The sequence below is a fragment of the Marmota marmota genome, unplaced genomic scaffold (genome assembly GCF_001458135.2).
Source record: "Marmota marmota marmota unplaced genomic scaffold, marMar, whole genome shotgun sequence".
Classification (NCBI taxonomy): domain Eukaryota; kingdom Metazoa; phylum Chordata; class Mammalia; order Rodentia; family Sciuridae; genus Marmota; species Marmota marmota.
In genome coordinates this window covers 2,793,371-2,807,191 of record NW_026000037.1, presented here as the reverse complement: position 1 = coordinate 2,807,191, position 13,821 = coordinate 2,793,371, and the positions used below count along the sequence as shown (strand labels likewise).

Sequence of the window (13,821 nt, the reverse complement as noted above, 5' to 3'; positions counted from 1 at the left end):
AACTGATTGGTTTTAGGGCCTAAATGACTACGTGACAAGTTACACAGAGTCCCAGGTTATTAGACAACCAGGGAGTCAGTGGGAATATTTACTGGGTAATTCCAGTATTGTCCTAATAGCTACAGAAATTTCAAGTTTTGCAGGTAGCATAGAAACCTAACAATACCTAATCCTTTACATTTTAACTCAGACCTTGCAGCTTAGAAACTTTACAACACCCGGTATTTTACCCTTTAACTTTTACGCTTTAACTTCAATTTCTTTTACCCTTACACTCTAATTTTCTGTATTAGGATTTTTTCCATTTAGCATGATTCCATATAAAATGTTTCCACCAAATCCTTAATCAATTTAATTTTAACGTTAATGGTCCCTTGGAAGCAATGCAGGTACATAAAGTGAGGTCTGAAGTAAATTTTGTTGTTTCTTATTATAAAACATTGAGAACATAATAGAACTCTATGGAATATCAGGATCCACAGTTTGGCTTCCTTAAATATGGTGGGTTTGTTCACAGTGGCCTTGGATGCCCGCACTCCTCACACTTGGCTGCCCAGGGCTCTGCCCTGCCCCCTTCCCTCGGGGCTCACTCCCTCTGGCCTGGCATCCCTGCTGGCATGGGAGGCTTCCACACAGCACTCCCTGCCCGTGAGGGTGCAAATATGCAGGTGGGGGCCTTTACTCCCCTGCAGCCAGCATGCCTCCAGGTCCCATGTGACCTAGGCAAGGGCGACCTGGGAAACCTTGCCAGAAAGTGCCCTGTCTTAGCAGAGCAATTCCAAAAAAATGGCCTCTCCTGGGCTGAGGTGGGCCCCAGGCAGGACACAGAGCCCCGAGGCGCTCTGGCTCCTGGGCCTCAGTTGGCTGGAGCCTCTGTTCAGGGACAGACACAGCCAGGTGTGGGGACTCAGCTTCCACAGGCTGTTGCCTGGGCGACCCCTCAGGATGATGAGAGGCCTAAGGAGACCTCCAGTCCTGTAGGGCTTGGATCCTGCTTTGTAAAATAAGATCTGCTTTGGGCTGGGGATGTGGCTCAAGAGGTAGTGCACTCTCCTGGCATGCATGCGGCCCGGGTTCGATCCTCAGCACCACATACAAACGAAGATGTTGTGTCCTCCAAAAACTGAAAAATAAATATTGAAATTCTCTCTCTCTCTCTCTCTCTCTCTCTCTCTTTTTAAAAAAAATAAGATCTGCTTCCATTATAGCCTGAAAAATGTGGAATTTAGACTAAAATGATCAGAAACAACTTTGCAGAGGAGCTGTTTTTTTTTTTTAATCAGCATGAAGTACTGGAGGAATTAAATGTGGATGAGTTGCACAGATGTGGAATCCAAACTTGAACTTATGGTGTGAGCCTGGTCAAGTTACTTCAACTCTCACCCACCCCAGACGCATATAACGGAGGTAATAGTGGCCAGTCTGGGGACAGGACAGAATAATGCGACATGCATATTAGAGAGTTCACAGAACACGGTTGTAGACAATAGCTGGCTTCACCCACATGCGGAGAAGATTGGGATAGAGTATCCTCTGGCACAGTTGGCTGTCCCCTTCATTAGAGCCCCATTATGCACGTGAGTTGCTGTGCAGCTGCTGTGGAAACCACCGACTAGTAAAGGCGATTACTTTAACAAATTCTTTTGTAGCATATTCACTGCAAAATACCTCCGTCTGCAGAGCCTGGAGTGTGGGGTTTCTCTTGGAACATTCTCTGAAGACGTCTGTCCTCCTGTACCTGAAGGCCTTTTCTCTTGGTCCCAGCCCCCACTGGACATGATGTTTATTAACAGAAACAGTGAATTCGAATTAGATGGATGATGGATTAACTGAGAAGACTAAACAAACTTGGTATTTTAAGCGTCTGTTTAACTCTGAAAGACCATTTGGTGTTTTGACTCTGCTTCTTCCGCATTCTGCAGTTGGGTGCTCTGCCCTCCTAAGCAGAGGGGTGGGAGCACATGCACATCGTACGTGTTCGTCTGCTAGGGAACAGGCCTCACGTGTACTCATTGCTTGCTACAGTTTGTATCTGGAATGTTCCTCAAAGGCCCACATGGTGAAGAGGCTCATTCCCCAGTCCAGGGTGCTACTGGGAAGTGATGGAACGTGGCAGAGGTGGGGCTTGCGGTAGGAGGTGAGGCCACTGTGGGGTGGGGGGAGCGTGCCCTGGACGGGAATGTTGGGGCCCTGGCCCCTCCTCGTCCTCTCTCTCGGCTTCCTGGCCACCATGAGGTGAGCAGGCTTCCTCCACTGAGTGCTCCTGCCCTTTCATACTATGCTGCCACCAGCCCAAAGCAGCAGGGCCAAACAACCAGGAGCTAAAATAAACCTTTTCTCCTTCTAAGTCGGTTATCTCAGGAATTTTGTCACAATGACAGAAGCAGAGAAGCAGCTCTAGACAGCCATCTGCATGTTCTTATTACTTGGTTTTGCTGTCACCCTCCTAATAGGACACTGTGCTTTCAAGTGAAGATCGTGATGTCATGGGCACCGTGAGCATTCGGGAGGCTTCATGAAGAAAGGGCTACGTTAGCCTGATGCAATGTGTTAACAGGTGTGCTGCCGACACGCTTCACATTTCCTTTCTCCTAAATGGAAGGTGTGTTTGTTGGCGAGAGCCGCTCCCCGGGAGGCTTCCCAGAGGCACCCCTGCCCTCGCTTCCTGGTTGCTGCAGCTGTCTGTGGAGGTCAGCCTGTTGAGCACATCATCTGTGGTCAGGTAGACACTGAGCGTCCTCATGCCTCTCCTCGAGCTTTCCAACAGTTTATCTTGTACCTGGAAGGAAGGAAGGACTGAGCGCTTCTGTTGTCCTCTGTGATACTTTTACTGTGCCAGAAGCATTATAATATACAGCATGATAGCCAGTAACAGAACACACTTAGTAGTCCTACAAAGAGCCGTTTCCCCCAAGAGCCTAAAAAAAAAAATGTATAGTTCTCAGATAAAATAAGAATCACGAGCTGGGGTTGCATTTTCTCACCTAAACAGATGTTTTAGGAGCACCTGCTGTGTGCTGGGGCCTCAGTGCTGGGGACACAACTGTGAAGCAAAGTAGTGCTGAGTTCTTGTCCTCACGGAGCGTAGAGCCAATCAAGGGAGACCCTTGCTAACTGCACAAGCAACAGCAATGTCCAGCTCCCTCTGAAACGCTGCAGGCAGGGATGTGGCTGAGTGCTGTGGAGCCCAAGGTCAGAGGATGGGTTAAGGCTTCACAAAATACCCTCAAAGAGACAGAAAGGCACTGGAATTCTTAAGTCAGGGAAAATGATCAGATTGGTGCTTTGCAAAAGTAACTGTGACTGCAGAGGGGAGGAGGGACAGCAGCTAGGATGAAGGCTGAGATGGGGACTCCAGGCTGTGTCCTCACAGCTGCCTGGACCTCTGTTTGCATGTAGCTGCCCACCCTGCTGCCCAGCTGGGAGTCCGCAGACGAGCAAGCAAGGCAGCCAGGGGACTGCCAGCCCCACCCCACCTACTGTGTGGACCTGTGAACCCATAAGCTAAGTAAATGCTTATTTTTTTAAAAGAACACCTCTTTTTAGGGTCACTGGACTAAGCACATGCCTGCACAGTGACCTTCTTGAGGCCACCACATTGACTAATCACACGGTCAAGCTCCATTCGTCTTACCCAGGGGCCCAAAGGCAATTGCTAAGGTGCCCTCCTCCTCCAGCCACTCTCTTGCCCTCTCCTTGCTGGATCCCTTCTCCTGGGCAGGTGGCAGCACCCCGGGGCTTTCCCCCTGAGCTCTCCCCTCTCTGTTCTTCCCTAAGGGACTCCAGCCCCGAGGGTAAACAGTTCATGTTTAAGGAATCCGCCTGTCTTCTAACTCCTGTCCACACTGTCTTCTATAAACAGCCTGAGAATTTGCAAAGCAGCATTTGACTGACTTTGTGTATTCAGATGGTTACATTAAAAAAAAACTTGGCACAAAAATAAGGTGATGTCTTGTGGAATATGATAGGGACAGAGTCAGAAAAACTACATGCAAAACTCTGGCGGGGGCCAACCCAGCTGTGACCCTGAAAGTGCCCTTTGCCTCTGACTTCAGCATTCGCCTCTATAAACTGATAATCTTGAAATTTGCGTCTCACACAGCAGGATCGCAGTGATTCATGGTTACTGCCTGCAAGGAATCATCTCAGAGCTAAATAATATTATCATTACTCAGGGCTTTGGAATTCCGGTTCATGACATTTGGGTGCTCGCTCAGGCCTTATCTAAACCATCTTGAAGTCTCCAGTCTTGAAAGCTGGTCTCACTAAAGCTTTCCTGCTGCCTGGAGTCTAAAGTGATTTGTTAGGAAGAGAGCTTATCTAATGAATCTTGTGACATTTCCAAATTTCTGTTTTTAAAGTCATCTCTCAAAAGGAAGTGAAGAGGTATTTATCAAGAAAGCAAACAGCCCAGGGAGGAGGGCGTCCTTCCTGCCCATCTTGCTCCTGCAGGGGGCGCTGCTTGTGTTCTGAATGTGTGCTTGAGTCAGACTCCCAAGAGCAGAGGGCTTCCAGGACCCTTCCTTCCCAGGGGGGCACAAAACCCAGATGCAGTGAGGAAGGGCGCTGCTGACAGGAAATGGCTCATTGAACAAAAGACCCACTAGCTCTCCAGTGACATTCCTTGACATAAATGACAATCTCACATCACAGATGTCATTCACTTAGATATTTATTGATTGCTTAACGGATGTACAAATAAAGACATGCATTAGATTAACAAAAATGCTAATGGAATTAAAGCACAGGATCTGAAACAAAAAACCCTGACTTAAACTGAGGAAGTAGACCCTTTTTGTTTTCAAGAAACACTGAAAATAAAGTGGTCAAAACAACCAGGTCGTCTGACTCAAGTTCCACACCCATCACTTATCAGCTGTGAAGCTTTGTGCAAGTTACTTAATTTCTCTGAGCCTCATGTCTTCATTGGACAAAAGGCACAGAGAAGAACCTACCTGTTCTTCAATAGAACCTACCTCATACCTCCTCTAAGATGGACATGTTCATTAGTAGGAAATGGTCTATTAAAAATGCATATTTTTTAGGTCTGGAGTCATGGAGCGATGAACATCATAGGAGCCGACAGTTAATAAACAGTCTGATCTCCCTGGAGTATCTTTTTGGACACGCTTCTCTGGACAGACAACAGTCTTCTAATTTATAAAGTACCTACCTACAAGCCAGGGGCCCTGAACAAGCTGTGCCACGCGGTGATTTAGGGTGGTAACAGGGGAAAGAAACCCGCCAGAGAGGGGAGACAGAGCTGTGCTCCTGCAGGCGGGTGGGCGGGCAGGGCCGGGACGCTGAGCACCCTGTACTGGGGGGGAGGCGCTCAGGGCTTTGGTCTTCTGGGACCACCTTCTGCACCTTCGGGAGGCAAGTCTGCTGTGTGCCAGGCCCCCCCACGGCCGGCCTTCCTGGTAGCTGCTCAGCTCTGCTGGATGGGGACAGGTGCTGGGAGATGCACATGGCCAGGCCCCAGACGCTTCTGTTGACTGGGGTAGCCTGCAGGGCTGGGGCCGCCTGGCTCCAAATCCAAAGGCAGAAGCCATCTGCAGAGAGCCACACAGATCCCGCAGAATCCTGTGTGGTTCCTCCTTAAAAATCGCTCATGGAAAGCCTTACCAACAGTTTGGAATTCCCGGGTCTGCAAGGAAACCACACTGTCCAAAGAGTGCAAGTATGTGTCTTCAGGGCTTTTAAGTAAACTCAACCTGATTTATGATTTGTTGCACTTATACCTGCTAAGAAGTAAAAAAGGAGATCAGATCCTTGATCACGGCCAGCCATGGTCATGACCAAACAGGCTCTGTCTCTAGTCCACCTGACCCTGCAGGACTTGAGCACAGGAGTCGCTGGTCCCTGATCATGTCTCTCTCTTCCCTGGATCTGTGGGGTGCTGTGTAAGGAAATCGGCCAGAAAGAACTGAATATTTGAAATCCTGTTTAGAAGAGGATAGTTAAGTTTTCTAGTAATAGAAGAGCTGCTTTGAAAAAAATACCAAATGTGTTATGTTGAAAATGTCACTTTAAGATGTCCAAGCACCAGCTACAGGCACGGAGGAGATCTAGTTTAAAGAATTAAGGTTTGCCATGAGCCGGGCAGGAGGTACCTTGTTTAACAGCAGCATCTAAGGGAACTCTTGAACTTCCAAAATTTGCTGAATGTATATACGTGGCTGTATAACCAATGTGATCCTGCAATCTGTACATGTGGAAAAATGAGAATTCATACCCCATTTGAATCAAATGTATGATATGTCAAGATCATCGTATTGTCATGAGCAACTAATAAAAAAAAAGTTGAGCAAACTCATAATTTCTATTTAAAGAGCTATGTGAAAATATTTTATCTAAAAAAGATGGTTCCTTGCTGTCAGTGTTTCCGGCATTTTCTGAGGTCCTCTCAGGATCTTTTAAAACAAGGCATACCTATGATACAACGAAAGAAGATCTGGAGGAAAACCCATGTGGTAATATCTGGAATCTATCAATTGAGGGATTATAAGGAGGCTATTTAAAATTGGAGATCAGTGAGAAAAATTTATCTGAACTTTCACTTCAGAATTTCCTATCTTATTTCACAAAAAGTATTTTGATGGATGTGGGTGCCGTGCTGCATTCCACAGTCTCCAGACTGCCTTCCCTGGAGGCCAGCTGGGAGGGGCCTCAGGAAAGGATGCTGGGTGCACTGGCTGAGTCTCCTGCCCAGGAGAGCAGCCAGCTGTTCTCTCTGGCTCCAGAGGGGTTAATGCCGAGCAATCTCCACAGGGACCACTGCGGCCTTCAGTGCCTCAGGAAGACAACCAGGCGTCCTCCACGTGGTCAGTTATTGTAGCTTAGATCTTTTTTTCCACTAGAGAAAAAAAAATGTACCTTCTTTCCAAGAAGGGATCACAGATGTGAAACAGGAACAGAGAGGTGAGGAACACCACATCTTTCTTAAAGCACGTCTTTTACAAGATTCTGTTCACTCTCTTCTTTAATTGCTTCGGAAGTCTGTTCGGCATTTCCCTTCTTCCCAGCAATTTGGACCAGAAAGACCGACACAGTAATTGGGGAGTGAGTCACAGGATGTGAGTTAGGTCAGGGCATGACATTTGGGTGCTCGCTCAGGCCTTATCTAAACCACCTCGGGAAGCCAAGTCTGTACTTCCAAAATTTTTGTTTGCTTTCATTTTTTAAATTTATTGATTTTTGTTTTGGCTTAAAGTTTTTCATGCTCCTGGAATTTGAGTTTCCATTAAATAAACAAACCAACCACAGATTTCTTTTTGTTGTAGCTGTTTTTAAATAAATAATTTTAGAGAATTCTATTATGTGTGCATATTGCCCGGTCTTTTCTTGATCAAAGACCTTGATCTAAAGTTATCCTGAAGTCCACGATAAAGTATCTATCTATCTATCTATATGTGAGTATATATAAAAGTAAAATATATAAATACATATGTATGTACACACACACATACATCCACCCGGAGCACATTTAAGTGATAGTGGCCACACCATACTTTAGGTAATATGCTGTACTTGGCAGTTTCAAGTTACCTAAATTCTATTTCTAGAGTTCCTGTTGCAGTTGTGCTTTGAAAAATCAGAATTCCTGGCCTTGGAAAGCTTTTTAACTTGTCCAACTGACCTGGTCAACAGGTGCTGAGCAGCCTGGGTGGTTAGTCGTCAGGGTGCATCATGGGACAAGTGTGGAAGGGAGGAATGCTGGACTACTGAGGACTGGGATGTAAAGGCATCATGTCCTTTCACTTCCAAGGCCCTGTTGCCATGGTGATCAGATCTGTAAACAGGCATTAACATCCATCAGAACATAATCTGTGGCAGGGCAATAGGCTAGACCTGGGAGAGTGACCCAGAGCCAGTGTTCTCAGGAGGAAAGAGGTGACATCAGACACAGTGGGCAGAATCTCTAAGCTACTCAGCAGAGGTTCTGCAGGTGGGGAAGGGGCCTGTTATTGGTTTTCGATGGCTGTCTGTTGCTGGTCCCATCAGGAAGAACATACAATTGGCCTGCTATTATCTGGCCATCCCAAAGCCTCCTGATTGCCTTACCTGTCCACGTGCTCCCTATTGCCCAGGACGTGGGAAAGGCAGTGGGCTCTGAAGAGTTCACTTTAAGGAGGAATTATTCTCTTTTTTAAACATTTTTTTAGTTGTTAATGGACCTTTATTTTGCTTATTTATACATGGTGCTAAGGATCGAACCCAGTGCCCCAACACGCTAGGCAAGCACCCTACCACTGAGCCCCAGACCCAGCTCCAAGGAGGAATCATTCTTTCAGATATGAGTAACCTAAAATAAACCTGTTAGTATTCTCTCCACCTAAGCCCTTGAAAAGCCACATTCAATCTCCTTATTGGTAGAATTTTCCTTATGATCTTATTCTAAGCAACAATCTTATTCTGTCTTTACTACGGATGAATCCACACCATGATGAGTAGCAGCCTGTGTTCCGAGTGCAGACTGGTTTTGGAGTGAGACCTGAGTTTCTCAAAGGTGGGGAACTTCCACTTCCCCACAGCATTCCTTAGTTCACGACCCTTGACCACAGAATCGTTGTTGGGGACTTTGCCACTGTACCCCAAATCCTAAAGCTAACAGACACCTGATCCAGGGCTCTCCATTCATCTGAATCCTGATGAATCTCCGCTAAGTGTCCATCACAGGAGTTGGCCTCAACTTTTCTTAGTCTCCTTTAAAACAGAAGCAATCACCTGTACATTAGCCTGGCTAGATAATGCGAGGATACGCTCATCAATAAAATTAATACTTACCTGGCGTAATCATTCCTTATACTATAAGAAGTCATTTACCCTCTTAGGAAATAATGTGAATTTTCAGTTGTAAAGTGAACATTGATTAAAAATATAAAACACTTCAGAGAAATAGAAAAAAAATTTAAAAACCCAACTTACCTAGAAATATTTATACATTTTGGTGTATTTTTTTTTAGAAACAAATTAAAATATTGAATACAAAAGTGCAACATACAAGTTTGCATCTTTTAGTTTCAATTAATTTAATATTATCTTTCTGTGCTATTAAATATTCTCTGGAAAAAAATAATTCTTAAATGAATATAAAATTGTATTTTTGAATGCAGCCTACTCCTAAATGTGAGTTTTGATCATTTTCTTTATAATGTCATATCTATCTATCTATATCTATATCTATATCCCTTTATTTATTTGTTTTTATTTCCTGCTGAGGCTCGAAACCAGAGCCTCACACATGCAAGGCAAACTCTCTACCAACTGAGCTATAACCCCAGCCCCTGATGGTTTTATTTTCTATTTTATTATCAAATGTATTTAGGATTTATTTTGCTCTATAGTGAAGTGAGATCTAATATGACCTTTTCAAAAACTAATGATGACTCCGACCACATGTTCTTTCTCCTGGTTTCATGGGATTCTCTTAGCTTTGTCATGACTTTTTTGAATCTGCTCTTATTCCTCTTTTAATCCACGATGTTAACAGAAGGATCTTCTCAAAACCTAAACTCGGGCAACCCATGGACATGAGGAAGAGGTGGGAAATGTGGACCTGGAGTGGACACGGGCTAGCACATCAGTTTGGGAGATTCGAGGTGCAGGTTGGCACCCAGAGATGGGACGCACAGCCATGTGGAAGACACCTGGAAAAGTTGGGTGGGTGGCACATGGTGCTCTTCAGAGGCCGGGTGACTGGGAAGAAGGGACACGGGGTGACGAAGCATCTGCTCAGAAGGTGAAAAAAGCAGACAGGAGTCAGCAGGAGGCTTCAGGGCAGGTGTGCCCCAGCCTCGGTACCCACAGGGGCACGCAGTGCGTCTAGAATTGGCCCTTGGATTTAGCAATCTGACAGGTGTGGCACTGGGAAGTTCCAGTGGCTCCCCCAGGGAGACAGACCACCTAATGCATGTCACCTTCCCCTGTGCTGCCTTAGGAAGGTCCAGCACAGTAGCATGGGAGATGGGTGTAGCCAGTTAGGAACTGAGCAGCCTGCCTGCCCCACCTTTATCCTATTTTGGTGAAGAACCTTCTATGGAAAGCCTTTGATGTTCTCCAATATAAATAAAGCAAAGAGGGGCTCCTTTGTGTGTTAGAAGCTGGACCTGCCTGGTCAGCTTGCCAGTCCTGCTCCCCCCACCACCGGCTTTGGAACACTTTCTGTGTTCTGTGGTTATTTTGCCATGCTGTTTCTCCTAGGTTTTATTTCTCAGCCAGCCCACCCCACCAGAGGGGAGCCGCATTTCCATCGCCCAGGGGCATGTGGGCGGTAGGCTCCTACAACACCCCAACTATCCACTCACTTTCACACCAGTACTCTTTGGAAGGGTTTACAACTATTTTACCACTGAAGGTTTCAGTGAATCACTCCATCAGGACAACTCAGGCCACGGTCACTATCAGATCCACTGAAGATCGGAGAAGGAAGCTGTACCACAGGCCGGCCTGGCAGCCAGTGGGCACCCAGCTCTGCACCAGGACTTCAAAGCAAGTCTGGTCAGCAGGTTCTGCCTTTTCTTCTCTTTTGTTGCATGGGCACAGAAATGCAGCTGATGAAGGGTGGGATGTTTAGGAGCCACCAGGCAAATGTCCAAAAGTTTAGGGAAGCTGGGAGTGGACTGCAATGGTTGAGGCTGGATTACAGCCCCAGGAAGGACAGGGAGAACTTGGAGAGGGAGAGGAGTGGCTTGATGGGCGGCAGACAGCTCGCTGTGCATTGGGGGAGGGCGCTAGGGCCAGGCAGGGAGAGGTCAGGGAGTGAGATTTCCAAACGCAGAGTCACAGAGGTGGTGCCCTTTGGGTAACATCGGCCAAAATCATTTGTGAATACCGAATGCTCAGCAAATGGCTGAGGAGGAATTAAAAGCTGGTCAGAAGGAGTGTCCTCTGTGTGACCATCATAGACCGGAGGGTCACCAGGAGGGTAGCAACCCCAAAGCCACATGCTCAAGGAGGCAGGGAGGCCTGGAGTCCAGCTGAGCCCCCCACTGCCTCTCACAGGTCTGTGGCCTCTCTCAGCTGCCCGCTCACTTTCCCACGGGCCTCCGTCTCTCCCCCACTCTCCATAGATGAGCCCAACCTTCACTTTTCGTCACCTTCAGTTAATTCAAGGAGACGTTCCCTGTTTCTTGTCCTCCTGCCAATTTCCTTTAGTGCCATTTATGGCTGCTTCCCCCCCGCCCCTTTTAATTGCCTCAAATGAAGATTCTAATTCGGGTAATGTTGAAATCTCTATCAACTTTCTGCATTTTCTTCCCCTTATTGTGTGAACTGCTTCTCAGATTCCAGTTCCCCATCCTGATTTTGCGATATCCTGGCCTCCTCCTGTCTTCCTGGAGAGGCAGACCTGCTTCTGGAGTGCCCTCTGGTTTGACAGTAAACCCTGGGAGCTCAGCACCCCCTGGAGCCCCCGTGGGATTTCCTCCTGGGCTCCCACTCAGCTTCCTCCACCCACTGTGCCCGCAGGAGAAGAGGGTCCCAGCTCCTGTGTGTGCAGAGAAGGTGTGGGGCTAACGGGACCGTCCCCCCCACTCCCCGTACATCCACTTGGGTGTTTTCACAGTGGCCCCATCAGAGGATGAGGTGCTTTGCCCCAATCATCTGTTTATGACATTTTCTTAATAAATACATAAAAAGTGCTCAACATCATTAGTCATTAAAGCAAGGCAGGTAAAAAAATTAGGTACACTTCATGTCCACTAGGATGGCTCTGATATTTTACAAAGCCATTAACAGGTGTGTGGAGAGCGCTCATGGACGCTGGGGGGAAGGAAGGTGTTGAGGCAGCCTTGGCCTTTGGCGGTCAGACTGCGACGTGTGGCTGTGGGTTTATCTGAACTCTTCCTCAGGAGAGCTCGCTGAGCTCCTTGTTCATGTGGATTCATGTCTTTCTTCCAATTTGGGACACTCTGTCCCCTGCTCTTCTCCTCTCCCTGGAGGACTCCCACTATGTACCTGCCCTCAGCTCAGTGGAGACAGGGTCTCCCGGACCTGTTCACTTTATCCCTCCCCTTCTCCTTCAGCTCCTCAGACTGGCATGCCTGTGCCCTGGTCTTTTCTTCTTTCTGCTCAGATCTGCTGTGGTAATTTCCCAGGAAGCTTTTCATTTTACTTTTTGACTCTAAAATGTCTGTTTGCTCCTGTCTCTCCAGTGACATTTTATACCTGGCAACATGTGGTCCTCCTGGTTCTTGTGTCCTTTGCCCATGATTTCATTCAGCTCTTTGAACATTTTGCAAATAGTGGTTTAAAGCCTTTGTCCACTAAGTCCGATGCCCAGGATTCTTCAGGAATGTTTTCAATTAATTTCTTTCTTTATTAATTTCTGGCTATACTTTCTTCTTTCTTTGCAAGCTCAATAATTTCTATGGAAAAGTAGAAATTTTTAATATTCTGTCAGATTTTCCTCACCCCCAAGGCTTGCTGCTGCTGCTGCTAGTGTGGGTTGCTTCCATTCAGTGACTTGGGAAAGTAATTTGGTGATCTCTGTATGTTTTGTCTCATGTGATCACTGAAGTCTGTGTTTTGTTAGCTTAGTGATTTAGCTAATATTTTAACAGGGTTTTCTTAAACTTGTGGGGCACAGAAAGAAAAGGAAAATATATGTTCTCAGTGTTCACAATGCACACCGTGCCCCCTGGGGGACGCTCCTTTGACACTGTGCACGCTGTCCTCAGCTCTGACAAGGCCGCGGGTTGCCTGTGTGGTGCCTGAAGGTGAGGCGCGGGCAGCAGGGCTCCCTCGGGAGTTGTCTATGGCCTTCTCTGTGGTACCAGGTGACTCACACAGAGATGTGCATCTGCTGTGGCTCAGACCAAAGGTGTCATCGTTCTCCAGTGAGCCCTTCTGCTGCACAAAATACTCATCTCAAAACTTAGCGGCTTAAAACACCAATGTACTATTTCCCCTGTCTTGAAGTCAGCCGAGATTCTGCTGCTCTGAGTGTGGCTGGCCTCACCCGGCCTGGCTCAGTGAGACCTCTCCAGGAGCTGGCAGGTGACCTGCACTTGGTTAGTTTACAAAGGCCAGGCCAGGAAGTCTTGGCTGGACTCTCCTTCAGCAGGCCAGCCCAGACATGTGCTGGGGGTGGTGACAGGGCAAGAGAGAAAGAAAGACAGATAGACAAATAGAGAAGGACAGAAAGACAGAATGCAAAAGTAGGCTAACCTTCTGGAAGTTTCAACACTGTCATTCCATAGGCCACAGAAAGCCATGAGTCCCACTTGGATTCATGTAGTAGGAAAATTACCGCATCTCTAGAATTCAGAATCTGTGAAACCACACACCTGCAAGACAGCAGTCTTCAGAGGGGCGGAGATTGGGACAGAAGAGAAAAAGTTACCCACTGAACCTGCAAAACACCTTATATCAACTACTAGGCCTTGACATTCAGTGTTGCACTTGCTGTCAGTGTCCACAGACATTCTACAAGGTTCTAAATCCCTCTTCAAAGGTATCTGATATTAGGGCAAATACTTCTGCTATTGTATATCTGATGATGTATCAAATCATGTTGTGTTACAGCCATTTGAAAGTGGCTAACTTAGGGTTAATTTACAAGCAAACACACCGTGGTAAAAAGCGAGCATGTTTCTTAAAGAGCAGACATTCAGGGTTTTTGAGTATCTGGTCTGCTGCCTCTGCCAGGTTCTGCTCCGAAGGCCTGGTGTAGACAGACTGTTCCACAGGCTTGAGCCAGTGCTGTTGGTGAAGTCTGGTGGGATGGACCCTGTAGTCCAACGGCACAAGCCGTGTGATGCACTAAGCCATCTCGGTGACTGCCTCCTGAAGAATTATTTAGCTTAAACAAACCATGCT

The 13,821-nt window shown here is 46.9% G+C and overlaps 1 long non-coding RNA gene across 2 annotated transcripts; it reads right to left on the bottom strand.

Moving 5' to 3' along the window:
• Positions 1-2,500: 2,500 nt before the first annotated feature.
• On the bottom strand, positions 2,501-12,989 carry LOC125619337. 2 transcript variants are annotated; one of them, XR_007350828.1, is made up of 3 exons: positions 7,640-12,989; positions 2,985-3,178; positions 2,501-2,779 (listed from the first exon to the last, which is right to left on the bottom strand). It is a non-coding gene; the product is annotated as an uncharacterized LOC125619337 (long non-coding RNA). The 2 variants fall into 2 exon arrangements; XR_007350829.1 differs by lacking the exons at positions 2,501-2,779; positions 2,985-3,178 and adding an exon at positions 5,703-5,899.
• Positions 12,990-13,821: the final 832 nt, after the last annotated feature.